Raw genomic sequence first — 15,180 nt, forward strand, 5'->3', positions numbered from 1 at the left:
AGGTGGAGTCCGAGATAAGACCTGGTGGTGTGATGGTCTGGTTAACAGGAGGATGTGGGTTCGATCCCTGCCGAAGTATTTTATTTTCATTTATTTGGGAATTCGACAAGGTCCAAACTTTGAATTTCTCAGGCGAAAAAAAGTGCTATTTTTCTAAGAAAGGTCCCTATTCCCTATTGATCAAGTGCAATTTTTTCTAAGACTTGACAGTTTAACGTGTGATCCATGTAAAGCAAATACTTTGGGGATAAATGATTCATTGTATTTTGTATGTACCTAATATAGATTTTACATATCCTCATTTTTTTGTTTAGGGGTTTAGCGTCTCAGTCAGGGCCGTATGTACTCCCTCGTCAGACTCCGAAAATTTGGAACACCCCCCCACCTTGACAAAATCCTGGATACGGCCCTGGTCTCGGTATACATAACTGCTAAGGTTTTTTTCAGACAGGGTGCTCTTTTACAATTTTACCATACATTCCTTGTAGATTTATGTTCTAATCTTATACTTACCTATGTTATAAATGTTGTGAAAAGTATATCTAGGTAGGTACCTACTTGGAGTACCTACAGAGCTTTTTTTATAGGTATTACGTATTACCCTATGACAGATTGAAAACATATTGCAATACCTAATTATCTAATTAGTACCTATGTATTTGTATGAATATGAATGTAAAATTATATTATTTTATGTGAAAAATCGAATTTGTGTGTGTTATTTTCCTGTAGGTACAGGCTCAGGGGGTGTGTCTATTCATCTATAATCAGTCTAATATTATGCACCACAACTTTTCAACAGAATATGGTTGATTTTCAAGTATGTAGGTCTAGGTAAGTACCTACCTATATTGTGGTAAGCATCAGAATTTCGGGTTCGAAATTACAGGCGATTTTTTTTTTTTTTTTTTTTTTTAATTTTTATTTTCCTTTTCCTATAGGAAGGAAAGAAATGTGATGGGGTCAAATTTTCGATGGTCAGTTTTTTGGCTATCTGTACCTAATACGTACAACAACGAAGGCCTTATACCGAAATCGAATAGAGATTTAGAGAAAAAGGACAAGATCAAGATAGCAAGCGCGCTACCTTCCTTTAGGTACGTATTCACTTTCACGTGCACCTCGCCTAGAGAAAAATGCATCGTGTGTAGCCAGCCTTCATCATCGTGTGCACGGTGCTTTGAGCCACAGAGAAAAATCGTTCTCGACGCGAGCGCGCTAAAATTTGAAAAAATGTTCTAAAACATTAAAACAATCACGTGTGTTTTTTAAAAATTTGAAGTGGTCCTCTTCAGCAAGAAATTCCATGGATCTTGATCTTGAAGATTTCCCTTGATTTTTCCCAGAAAGCAGTGATTTCCAAGGTGTATAAATAGAAAAGGAATCATGGCAAAGTTTAGGAAGAGAGTGGGATGTAAAGGAAAGAAATGGGCGAAAGGCCCTGGGAGGTTCCACTACGACACTGCATGTGTTGAGTTTTCTCAAGGATATTATATCCTGTCTCAGCAAAGCTAATGTGAAGGTAAGAACATATAGGAACTATACTGTTAATGTAACTTCAGCGTATATTATTCGTAATATAGAACTGAATCCTGCTCTGGTAGGTTCCACCACTGCCTGTGTTGAGTTTTCTCAAGGATATTATATCCTTTCTCAGCAAAGCTAATGTGAAGGTAAGGACATATAGGAACTATACTGTTAATGTAACTTCAGCGTATATTATTCGTAATATAGAACTGAATCCTGCTCTGGTAGGTTCCACCACTGCCTGTTTTGAGTTTTCTCAAGGATATTATATCCTGTCTAAGCAAAGCTAATGTGAAGGTAAGAACATCATTTTATACTTTCATGAAGGAACCAATAAAGGGCAGGAAGGAATCAATAAAAGGTACCAACCTTAATAATAGAAATTCAACACTCGGTAGTCGGTAGTGTGATGGTCAAGACACTCGCTTGGTAATCAGGCGAGCATGGGTTTAATCCCAGTTGAGTTATGGAATTTTGTTCTCAATACTGTTTGAAAATTTAACCTCAATAGTAGTAGTAGTATCCTACTGCAGAGGTAAAGGGGACTTGCCAGCCTAGTTAGGTTGGAGAGTAGCGCGCCTGCCTTTAAGCGGTAGGTCGCCGCGGGTTTGATTCCCGCCCGGGGCGGATTTTATCCTGAACGGATAATGTTCGCTCTGGGAACGGCTGGCTATCTCCTATCCTGTCTTACTTACTTTTCTCTTTGATTTCGGGACGGTAAGACCCAAGCAGTTTACATTTCTCTTCACCAAACCTCTTCAAAAAAATTCAGGCACGATAAACAAGGTTCATTCTATTCTATAAATCTTTTTCTCCACCTCTTCCCGTTTCCAAAGGGTCTGTGTTTTAGTCTTCCAGTCATGTCTGTTTTGCGATTCCTGTCCCTGTTAGCCCTTTCTCACGTAAATTGTTTTTATTTCTATTCTACAAAGGCATTAAATGAGCACAGGAAATTCTTTGTATAAATAAGTACCTATACTAATTTTATTTCCCTCTCATCTCATTCTCAGGCATGCTGCGAGTCCATCCTCAAGGTCATGACCTTGGGCAATGTCATCGTCATCTCCAACGGCCTTCAAACCCTGCACGCCCTCTTCTCCTCGCACCCCTGCCCCCTCAACACGTGCACCCCCCAGCTGAACGCACAGCTAATCAACGCCCTCTACGACTACCAGCCCCCCTCGTCCGACAGTCAACCTACCCTGGCGTGGCTGACAACACTGCAGGCGGCGTTTGGCAACCTGGCGCGCGTCGAGCTGGGTCTGTGCATGTCCAACTTGCATCGGTTCATGAGTCTGTGCACGCAGCTGTGGCTGTCCGACAAGATTGAAGTGGTCAATGGGAAGCGCACACTCTTGACTTTAACTTCTGTGGGTTTGATGGGTTCTGGCGCTGGGACAGTGTCTTGTTTGTCTGGACTTGGCTTCTTGACTCCCGATTTGATATCTGTTGAAGGAAAAGAATATTCAGGCTATAGACAAAAAAGAAAAAAAAAAAACGTCTTAGTTTTCAACTGCTAAGGTCATATCAAGCTATTCATGCATTTTTGCTGAAATTTCAACCAGGGCTTGTTCCTGAAAACAAACTTTGCCACCAGTCTAGATAGCTTGGACAGTAGCGCGTCGGCCCTGTAAGCGCTAGGTCGCGGATTCGATTCCCGCCCGGGGCCAACTTTATCCCAAACAGATAAAGTTCGTTCTCGGAACGGCTGGCTTTCTCCTATCCTCTCCTTCTTCGTGGTCAATGGTGAGTTCAGTTGCTTATTCTATTTACCTATGAAAAAATAATAAATATAATTATGTGGTGAAGCTGAGAGTCTTTACAATTTTTGTGGGTATCACAGTAATGCTTCTTTACTGATTCTGTCAAATAAAGTAGCTACTCACTTGTCCTTTCGGGGCTGAGTGCACTCACTCCCTATTCCAACTACAGAGTTGAAAAACATCGACCCTCCCGGAAATCGAATCCTGTATCTCCGGGTTGTGAGACTCACTCGGCCACGGAGGTTCCATTTAGAGAAATTATAATAAGTTCTTATTCTCATTTTTCAGGTGCTACTCACACAGTGCAAGTTCTCATTCAGGATTGTGTGGAGAAGGCAGCCTCCCCCGATGTTGTATCTCACCACAAGACTTCCCTCCACAAAATATTCCAACTCCTCGAGCAATGCATGAGTTATCAATACAACAAAGCCTGGAAACAAATCCTGCACGTCCTTCTCCGCTTTCGGGACGATAAGACCTTCGTAGTTATACGAGACCAAACCTCTTGAAAAAGAAGAAGAAAAAAAGTTATAGTTCCCCTACCAAAACCTCTAAAAAAATGGACATATTGCAATACTTTCTCATCATCTTGTAAGTATAGGTAGGTTCCCTATACATATGTACTTGTTGGTAATAGAAAGTAAAAAATACTCATTCCACACTCACCCTGTATCTGTTCCGCCAAAGCGTCCACCTCGAGCCCTCATGTTCAAAGCTGCGGGCGCGACCTGTCATGAGTTCATGGTGAAATGTTTACAATCCCTGGCTGAGTTGAGAGACTCGTACAATTTCCCGTATGTCAATGAGTTAGACTACGCGGTAGGTGCTGCTGTTAGAACCATGGGGGTGGATGTGGTACTCAGACACGTCCCCTATCAGATTAGTTTCAATGAGAAGGGCAATGAGATCAAGCGCTCCTGGATGTTACCAGTGCTCAAGGCGAACATACAGAATGCAAGTATTGGTTTCTTCATTGAGCATTTCCTACCGTTGGCCTCGCAGTGTAGGAAGAAGTCTGAAGAGTTCAGACAGTCTGACAGTACAGCAGCCGCTGTGTCGTACGATCTCCTACAGACACAGATATGGTCTCTACTACCGAGCTTCTGTAACAAACCGAAAGACATTGAGAGCTTCCCCAAGCTGGCGAAGGTATTGGGTAACGTTTTGATTAACTTTAAAGATTTGAGACTCACTGTGATGCTGGCCTTGAGAAAACTGATGGAAGACAATCCAGAGTGTCCTGTCATGCGGAAGTACGCGAAGAACTACTTGCCCATCCTGCTCAACATATACACGACACAACCAAAGGGCACGGACGATGACAACATTCGCACGTCCACGTTCCAGAAAAACTGATGGAAGACAATCCAGAGTGCCCTGTCATGCGGAAGTATGCCAAGAACTACTTGCCCATCCTGCTCAACATATACACGACACAACCAAAGGGCACGGACGATGACAACATTCGCACGTCCACGTTCCAGACCATCGCTATGTATGCATCACGAGCCGAACAGAGTCTCCTACATGAACTATTGGAGTCTGCTGTGATTAAGATTAAGAAAGCCACGGAGAATACAGAGGATCTGAAGAGTAAGGAGGAGATGAAATTCCTCAAATCTAGTATATTGGATGTGATCCGAGTGTTACTCCCATATCAACATGTGAGGGATGTGGAGGAAGTGTTCAAATTCCTGCAGAACACACTGAAGGAATCCAAGGATTCAACGGAGACAAAGAAAGTGTACAGGATTCTGCAAGAGTTGAACAGAGTCTCCTACATGAACTATTAGAGTCTGCTGTGATTAAGATCAAGAAAGCCACGGAGAATACAGAGGATGTGAAGAGTAAGGAGGAGATGAAATTCCTCAAATCTAGTATATTGGATGTGATCCGAGTGTTACTCCCATATCAACATGTGAAGGATGTAGAGGAAGTGTTCAAATTCCTGCAGAACACACTGAAGGAATCCAAGGATTCAACGGAGACGAAGAAAGTGTACAGGATTCTGCAAGAGTTGTGTGAATCTGAACAGAAAGGCTCGCTGGAGTTTATTAGTAATCACTTGGATGATGTGATTCAAGTCTTGCTAGAACCTATGGAAAGTAAAACACTCATGCCTAGCCAAGCAGCGCGGGTGAAATGTCTGACTGCACTGTTGTTAAGGATGAGTGAGGATCAGATAGTGAATGTGATACCTCCTGCTGTCGCAGGTATCAAGTCTATTAACTCCTCATGCCGGGACTACTCGTTTGAACTCATCACCAAGATAGCGGATCGGATATTTCAGTTGAAGCAAGAGGCTGGTCTGTATATGTTTATAGATAATCTATCAGTCGGTCTCCAAGGCAATCCCAAGGTAGCATCAGCAAGTATTCTAGCCCTGGCGTCAGTAACACATCACTGTAGGAACTTCCTAGTAGGTACCGAGTCACTCAGTACGCTACTCAGTAATATTCTCATCTTGTTAACTTCCAACACGAGGGAAATTGTCGGCTCGTGTCTCTCGTTCATCAAACTCCTCCTCACATCATTTCACAAGGATGATAACGCACCGCATGTACCCGCTATCGTACGTGAGATATCCAGCATGGTGCAAGACTGTAAGCGACATTTCCGAATCAAAATCAAAGACATCTTCGTGAGACTGCTGAGGAAATAGTTATCAAAGAAAAGAATGGCACTGAAAATTCTACCGAGTACTTTGGAGCTTTGGTAAGTTCTCTTGTTCTATTCATGTCCCTGCTTTGTAAAGAACACAAGGGTTTTCTATTAATGTCTTCTAAGTAAAGTAAGTAAACCTTGATTATTTAAAATCACCTACTGCTCAATATAAAATTAATTCTGATAAATTGAAGGACTTGACTTTTTTTTATATCTTTTTTTTCCATTTGAAACAAGAGGCTGGTCTGTATATGTTTATAGATAATCTATCTGTCGGTCTCCAAGGCAATCCCAAGATAGCATCAGCAAGTATTCTAGCCCTGGCGTCAGTAACACATCACTGTAGGAACTTCCTAGTAGGTACCGAGTCACTCATACCATTAAAGGGAAAAAATCCTAAATACAACATGAGCATTTTAATTACCCGTACCTTCGTGAAATAAAAAGCTCATGTTGTTTTGCTTGCTCAAATATCTCATTTGTTCTCAATTCCAGATGACCCTACTTGACGGCTCTGTAGAAGGTGATGATTACAAAGAAGAATCAGTGTCTGCCATGCTCTCGCTGCTATCCATGTCGCAGGTATCAAGTCTATTAACTCCTCATGCCGGGACTACTCGTTTGAACTCATCACCAAGATAGCGGATCGGATATTTGAGTTGAAACAAGAGGCTGGTCTGTATATGTTTATAGATAATCTATCAGTCGGTCTCCAAGGAAATCCCAAGATAGCATCAGCAAGTATTCTAGCCCTGGCGTCAGTAACACATCACTGTAGGAACTTCCTAGTAGGTACCGAGTCACTCAGTACGCTACTCAGTAATATTCTCATCTTGTTAACTTCCAACACGAGGGAAATAGTCGGCTCGTGTCTCTCGTTCATCAAACTCCTCCTCACATCATTTCACAAGGATGATAACGCGCCACATGTACCCGCCATTGTACGTGAGATATCCAGCATGGTGCAAGACTGTAAGCGACATTTCCGAATCAAAATCAAAGACATCTTCGTGAGACTGCTGAGGAAATAGATTCGAACCTCAGTCCCCTTGACCACGAATCTGATGCTTCAACGTCTCTAGTAGGTAACTGCACAAATCATTACCTCAATATGTTTACACTCTGCCTCGATCTGATGCAACACAATCACATAGTGGGACAGTGTCTTCTTCTTGTCGGACAGTTCTGTCTTGATAGTTTCCATATCGCGGACTAGTTCATCATAGATAGAATTCTGTCTAATCATTACCTCAATATGTTTACACTCCGCCTCAATCTGATGCAACACATTCATATAGTGGGACAGTGTCTTCTTCTTGTCGGACAGTTCTGTCTTGATAGTTTCCATATCGCGGACTAGTTCATCATAGATAGAATTCTGTTTGGATTTGTCTGCCTGTTTCAACTTTGGCAACAGACTCATCTCGGCATTGATCATGATTAGATCTTCTTCTTCCTCCTGCAAAAGGGAATTTATTTTCCAAATAATATTTTGCTTTATTTTTTAACAAGACAGAAGAACAGAACGTATATGTACTTACAAGGAAAGATAACAAAAAGTTAAAAGTCAAAAAGAAATGAAGTTTGTCTTTTTCTTAAGAGGTTTGATAGAGGGAACTGTAACTGGTAAGGTCTTATCGTCCTGAAATCGAAACAGAACGTATGTACAAAGAAAGATAACAAAAAGTTAAAAGTCATGTTCGTTCTCGGAACGGCTGGCTTTCTCCTATCCTGTCTGGCTTTCTCCTATCCTGTCTTCCTTCTCTCTTCGATTTCGGGACGATAAGACCATAGAAGTTACAGCTCCCTCTGTCAAACCTATTTTAATCAAAACAAGCGCATGTAAACTCTTACTTAGGTAAGTACCTCATCACCATATGGCAGCATTATTTATTTCCCATCCACGAGCTTGTGCTTCGCCATGAAAATAGTAAAAAATAATAATAATAATATTTCTATCATGTATTTGATTTTCGTGGTCCCTAGTTGGCCAAATTCGAAAAAATAATAATAATAAAAAAAACAAGTGACTTCGTAGATTCGTAGAAGCTTAAACCAACATTTACCTTTAGGGCCATTTGCCCCACATCTAAGCCTTGGAATGGGCTTTCTATGTATGGACTTAGTAGATGATTGCTAAAATTTGATAACACTTCTATAAATTTGCAAGATTTAGTATTTTGGGGTTCACAAGTCCATAATAAATCTATGGTGCTAATGAGATTCGAACCTCAGTCCCCTTGACCACGAATCTGATGCTTCAACGTCTCTAGTAGGTACCTGCACTAATCATTATAAAAAAAAACACGTAGATTCGTAGAAGCTTGATCCAACATTTACCTTTAGGGCCATTTGGCCCACATCTAAGCCTTGGAGTGGGCTTTCTATGTCTGGACTCAGTAGATGATTGCTAAAATTTGATAACACTTCTAAAAATTTGCAAGATTTAGTATTTTGGGGTTCATAAGTCCATAATAAATTTATGGTGCTAATGAGATTCGAACCTCAGTCCCCTTGACCACGAATCTGATGCTTCAACGTCTCTAGTAGGTACCTGCACTAATCATTAATTCATATCTTACTTACCTTTCTACAGAATACTAATTTCTACAGAACAGACAAAGCCTTTATTGAAGAACTTGACCTTTTTTTTATTAAAAGAAGAGAAAAAAATCAAACATGTGAGCATTTTAATTAGCTGTAGGTAGCTTTGTGAAAAAAGCTCATGTTGTTATGCTTGCTCAAATATCTCATTTGTTCACAATTCCAGATGACCCTACTTGATGGCTCAGTGGAAGGTGATGATTACAAAGAAGAATCAGTGTCTGCCATGCTCTCGCTGCTATCCATGGGAATTAAAACTGTACCTCGGGCTGTGCTGCAACTCAAATTTGCTGATGCTTCCAAGATACTAATGGGTCTCCTGTCCAAATATGCTCAGAGTAGTAACAATGTCATCATGCGATCTGTAAGTCTGTGGAAGTTGAAATGGATTATTTTATTGATAGAATCATCAGCTTGCATGGTGTAGTGGTCACAGCACTCACCTTGTAGGAGACCTGGTTCAACTCCTGGTGAGGTTGGAAAATTCCACTGCTTGAATTTGGACCACAGTTGGTCATGAATTCAATAAATCAAGGATAGAATTTTCATCATGAAGGGGTTTTAGCCATCTGGTATTCTAATTAATCCTCATTTTTTCCAAATAAGACATTTTAAAACCTCTTTAATCTTGTGAAATAAGAGGAAAATCTAATTGAAATTTTTGTCTGTGTACCTATGTGTTTAGATCATTGGCTGCCTATCGGTTCTTCTCAGAGCTCAAGACATGGGAGTATGGAGTCAGCCAAGTACTATGAAAGTGTACGAGTCTATTCTGTCCTTCTGTGCTCATTCTAAACCAAAGGTAAGGAAGGGACACTTTCATCCTTTTTGCTGGTGTTCTACTTTAGAATAGATAAGGAAACTTTTGAATGCCTGTCATGAGATTTTTCCTCACAATTTAAAATATTGTCTTTGGGTAGGTGCCTGTTTGAAGATCCAAGAGTCATTTAAAGAGCTTTTTAAGATATGACTGTGTACTTAAGTACGTACTGTTTAAGGCACACAAGGACTAATGTTATTACCAATCAAATATATAAGACCTTGTTTAGACTGCAAGAGTAAAGGGACTTTTCAGTCCTATGCTGGTACATAGTATAAACAAGGTATATTCTATTCTATTACTGGTTAGCTGAAGCAGTACTTCATGCATTGATTTTCAATTTACTCATTAAAATCAATTTCTAAAAATTATGGTTTTGAGTTTTCTCAAGGATATTATATCCTGTCTCAGCAAAGCTAATGTGAAGGTAAGAACATATAGGAACTATACTGTTAATGTAACTTCAGCGTATATTATTCGTAATATAGAACTGAATCCTGCTCTGGTAGGTTCCACCACTGCCTGTGTTGAGTTTTCTCAAGGATATTATATCCTTTCTCAGCAAAGCTAATGTGAAGGTAAGGACATATAGGAACTATACTGTTAATGTAACTTCAGCGTATATTATTCGTAATATAGAACTGAATCCTGCTCTGGTAGGTTCCACCACTGCCTGTGTTGAGTTTTCTCAAGGATATTATATCCTTTCTCAGCAAAGCTAATGTGAAGGTAAGGACATATAGGAACTATACTGTTAATGTAACTTCAGCGTATATTATTCGTAATATAGAACTGAATCCTGCCCTGGGAGGTTCCACTACGACCCTGCATGTGTTGAGTTTTCTCAAGGATATTATATCCTGTCTAAGCAAAGCTAATGTGAAGGTAAGAACATCATTTTATACTTTCATGAAGGAACCAATAAAGGGCAGGAAGGAATCAATAAAAGGTACCAACCTTAATAATAGAAATTCAACACTCGGTAGTCGGTAGTGTGATGGTCAAGACACTCGCTTGGTAATCAGGCGAGCATGGGTTTAATCCCAGTTGAGTTATGGAATTTTGTTCTCAATACTGTTTGAAAATTTAACCTCAATAGTAGTAGTAGTATCCTACTGCAGAGGTAAAGGGGACTTGCCAGCCTAGTTAGGTTGGAGAGTAGCGCGCCTGCCTTTAAGCGGTAGGTCGCGGGTTTGATTCCCGCCCGGGGCGGATTTTATCCTGAACGGATAATGTTCGCTCTGGGAACGGCTGGCTATCTCCTATCCTGTCTTACTTACTTTTCTCTTTGATTTCGGGACGGTAAGACCCAAGCAGTTTACATTTCTCTTCACCAAACCTCTTCAAAATTCAGGCACGATTAACAAGGTTCATTCTATTCTATAAATCTTTTTTCTCCACCTCTTCCCATTTCTAAAGGGTCTGTGTTTTAGTCTTCCAGTCATGTCTGTTTTGCGATTCCTGTCCCTGTTAGCCCTTTCTCCCATAAATTGTTTTTATTTCTATTCTACAAAATGTAGGCATTAAATGAGCACAGGAAATTCTTTGTATAAATAAGTACCTATACTAATTTTATTTCCCTCTCATCTCATTCTCAGGCATGCTGCGAGTCCATCCTCAAGGTCATGACCTTGGGCAATGTCATCGTCATCTCCAACGGCCTTCAAACCCTGCACGCCCTCTTCTCCTCGCACCCCTGCCCCCTCAACACGTGCACCCCCCAGCTGAACGCACAGCTAATCAACGCCCTCTACGACTACCAGCCCCCCTCGTCCGACAGTCAACCTACCCTGGCGTGGCTGACAACACTGCAGGCGGCGTTTGGCAACCTGGCGCGCGTCGAGCTGGGTCTGTGCATTTCCAACTTGTTTCGGTTCATGAGTCTGTGCACGCAGCTGTGGCTGTCCGACAAGATTGAAGTGGTCAATGGTGAGTTCAGTTGGTTATTTTATTTACTTACCTATAAAAAAAAGGAAGAAAAAAATCTAAATTTTATGTGGTGAAGCTGAGAGCCTCTTTTCAATTTTCGTGGATATAACAGCATTACGTAAAGCCTCCTTTACTATTTCTGTCAACTTTGTATTTTTCTTTTTTCTTCTTTTTACAATTGAAATGCCGCTGCTGGTCACTACTCGATTAAAGCAGCTACCCACTTGTCCTTACGAGGCTGAGTGCACTCTCTATTCTAACCACAGAATTGAAAAACATCGACCCTGCCGGGAATCGAATCCGCTATCTTCGGCGTGTGATTCATTCGGCCACGGAAGTTCCATTTACAGAAACATGTTCTTATTCTCTTTTCTCAGGTGCTACTCACACAGTGCAAGTTCTCATTCAGGATTGTGTGGAGAAGGCAGCCTCCCCCGATGTTGTATCTCACCACAAGACTTTTATCCATGGGAATTAAAACTGTGCCTCGGGCTGTGCTGCAACTCAAATTTGCTGATGCTTCAAAGATACTAATGGGTCTCTTGTCCAAATATGCTCAGAGTAGTAACAATGTCATCATGCGATCTGTAAGTCTGTGGAAGTTGAAGTGGACTTTACTCTTTATCCGAGTCCTCTTTATCCAGGTTCGACTGTATTAAATTACTATATTACTTGTTTCTTGCGTCTTCATAATATTATATCAATCGGTTCCAGGTTGCCTCAATGCGTCTGGACGCGGTCACGGACCCTTCCTTCTCCACCAGCTCCCAGGACACGGACGTGTGGAAGCTGCCTGCCTCCCCTTTCTCCCCCCTCCCCTCCCCTGCCTGTCGCGAGTTCTCTAAACCAAAGGTAAGTCGAGTTTTACTTTCCCCTCCCCTATATTTCCCCTCAACTTATAAAATCATCAAATCCTTATACAACCTCAACTTTTTCACTAGGATTTAACAATTTATGAGGCTGAACAATAAAGCCAGCAGCTTGTTTTTTTTGTTTTTTTTTTAGGTTTTATAGAGGGAACTGTAACTGCTAAGGTCTTATCGTCCCAAAAGCGAAGAGAGAAGGAAGACAGGATAGGAGAAAGCTAGCCATTCCAAGAAAGAACATTATCCGTTTAGGATAAAATACACCCCTTGCGGGAAGTGAACCCACGGCCTAGCTCTTACAATGTAGACGTGCTATCAAACAAGCTAACTAGGATGGAAATGTATCAGCACAGAAGCTCAAAATACCTTCGAACAATGAACACGAAACTGTAGACCAGGGACCAGGATGTAACTATTAATTAATTTTCTTTTCCCTCCAGATCAGGAAAGCAGCTCAGCACGCTTGCTGTGTTCTAAACCAAAGGTAAGGAAGGGACACTTTCATCCTTTTTGCTGGTGTTCTACTTTAGAATAGATAAGGAAACTTTTGAATGCCTGTCATGAGATTTTTCCTCACAATTTAAAATATTGTCTTTGGGTAGGTGCCTGTTTGAAGATCCAAGAGTCATTTAAAGAGCTTTTTAAGATATGACTGTGTACTTAAGTACGTACTGTTTAAGGCACACAAGGACTAATGTTATTACCAATCAAATATATAAGACCTTGTTTAGACTGCAAGAGTAAAGGGACTTTTCAGTCCTATGCTGGTACATAGTATAAACAAGGTATATTCTATTCTATTACTGGTTAGCTGAAGCAGTACTTCATGCATTGATTTTCAATTTACTCATTAAAATCAATTTCTAAAAATTATGGTGTGGGTCACGTTTGGTAAGTAACTTCAGAAAATAAAATTGGATTTTTTTTTTTTTTTTTTTTTTATTACTAAATTTTCTTTTGTCTCCAGATCAGGAAAGCAGCTCAGCACGCTTGCTGTGCCATACTGAAAGCCAGTGCCTGTATTGAACCCACCAATGAGAATGGAGAAGACACCAGTGCCCCTGCTATCACTCATCATCCCGCTGTTAATGTAACCTCAGCGTATATTATTCGTAATATAGAACTGAATCCTGCCCTGGGAGGTTCCACTACGACCCTGCATGTGTTGAGTTTTCTCAAGGATATTATATCCTGTCTAAGCAAAGCTAATGTGAAGGTAAGAACATCATTTTATACTTTCATGAAGGAACCAATAAAGGGCAGGAAGGAATCAATAAAAGGTACCAACCTTAATAATAGAAATTCAACACTCGGTAGTCGGTAGTGTGATGGTCAAGACACTCGCTTGGTAATCAGGCGAGCATGGGTTTAATCCCAGTTGAGTTATGGAATGTTGTCCTCAATACTGTTTGAAAATTTGACCTCATTAGTAGTAGTATCCTACTGCTGAGGTAAAGGGGACTTGCCAGCCTAGTTAGGTTGGAGAGTAGCGCGCCTGCCTTTAAGCGGTAGGTCGCGGATTTGATTCCCGCCCGGGGCGGATTTTATCCTGAACGGATAATGTTCGCTCTGGGAACGGCTGGCTATCTCCTATCCTGTCTTCCTTTTCTCTTTGATTTCGGGACGATAAGACCCAAGCAGTTTACATTTCTCTTCACCAAACCTCTTCAAAATTCAGGCACGATTAACAAGGTTCATTCTATTCTATAAATCTTTTTTCTCCACCTCTTCCCATTTCTAAAGGGTCTGTGTTTTAGTCTTCCAGTCATGTCTGTTTTGCGATTCCTGTCCCTGTTAGCCCTTTCTCCCATAAATTGTTTTTATTTCTATTCTACAAAATGTAGGCATTAAATGAGCACAGGAAATTCTTTGTATAAATAAGTACCTATACTAATTTTATTTCCCTCTCATTCTCAGGCATGCTGCGAGTCCATCCTCAAGGTCATGACCTTGGGCAATGTCATCGTCATCTCCAACGGCCTTCAAACCCTGCGCTGTGCCATACTGAAAGCCAGTGCCTGTATTGAACCCACCAATAAGAATGGAGAAGACACCAGTGCCCCTGCTATCACTCATCATCCTGCTGTTAATGTAACTTCAGCCTATATTATTCGTAATATAGAACTGAATCCTGCCCTGGGAGGTTCCACCACGACACTACATGTGTTGAGTTTTCTCAAGGATATTATATCCTGTCTCAGCAAAGCTAATGTGAAGGTAAGCACATATTATAGGGACTATACTGTTAATGTAACCCTCAGCGTATATTATTCGTAATATAGAACTGAATCCTGCCCTGGGTGGTTCCACCACTATATGTGTTGAGTTTCCTTAAGGATATTATATCCTGTCTCAGCAAAGCTAATGTGAAGGTAAGAACATCATTTTATACTTTCATGAAGGAACCAATAAAGGGCAGGAAGGAATCAATAAAAGGTACCATAGCACGACCAAACCAACATCCGCGCTAGGAAATAGCAACATGACTAACCAGAAGACGAAGAAGAAGGAGGAATTCAAAATGTCGGAAGATGGAAGACTGATCATAACAGAGAGTGATAGCGATGGGGAGGTAGATACGGATAAACTGGGGAAGATGAAAATCAAAGATGATGACGAGGAAGATGAAGAAGATCAAGAGAATGCTAAGACAATACTGACAGAGTCTAGGAAACGTAAGCGAGGGACTTCAGACAAAGGCTCCGTACGTTCTGAACCGGCGAATAAATACCAAGCAGGAGGTAGTGGTATACATCGGCCTATCAAAACCACAAGCAGCAAACCCAGCAAGAGTCAAGACCCAGGCTCTGTGTATAAGTCTAAGAAATCTCAGGGTGATATGAAACGTAAAGGTATGCCCGATCCCTATGCGTATGTACCATTGACGAGGAAACTACTGAATAAGAGAAAGAGGAATAAGTCGACCGGACAGTTCAAGAATATAATCAAAGGCGCCAAGAAGGGAGCGAAAATAGGAAATTCTATGAAAAGTAAAAATGCAAAGAAG

This window comes from Diaphorina citri, unplaced genomic scaffold, assembly GCF_000475195.1.
Source record: "Diaphorina citri unplaced genomic scaffold, Diaci psyllid genome assembly version 1.1 scaffold680, whole genome shotgun sequence".
In the NCBI taxonomy this organism is placed as follows: domain Eukaryota; kingdom Metazoa; phylum Arthropoda; class Insecta; order Hemiptera; family Psyllidae; genus Diaphorina; species Diaphorina citri.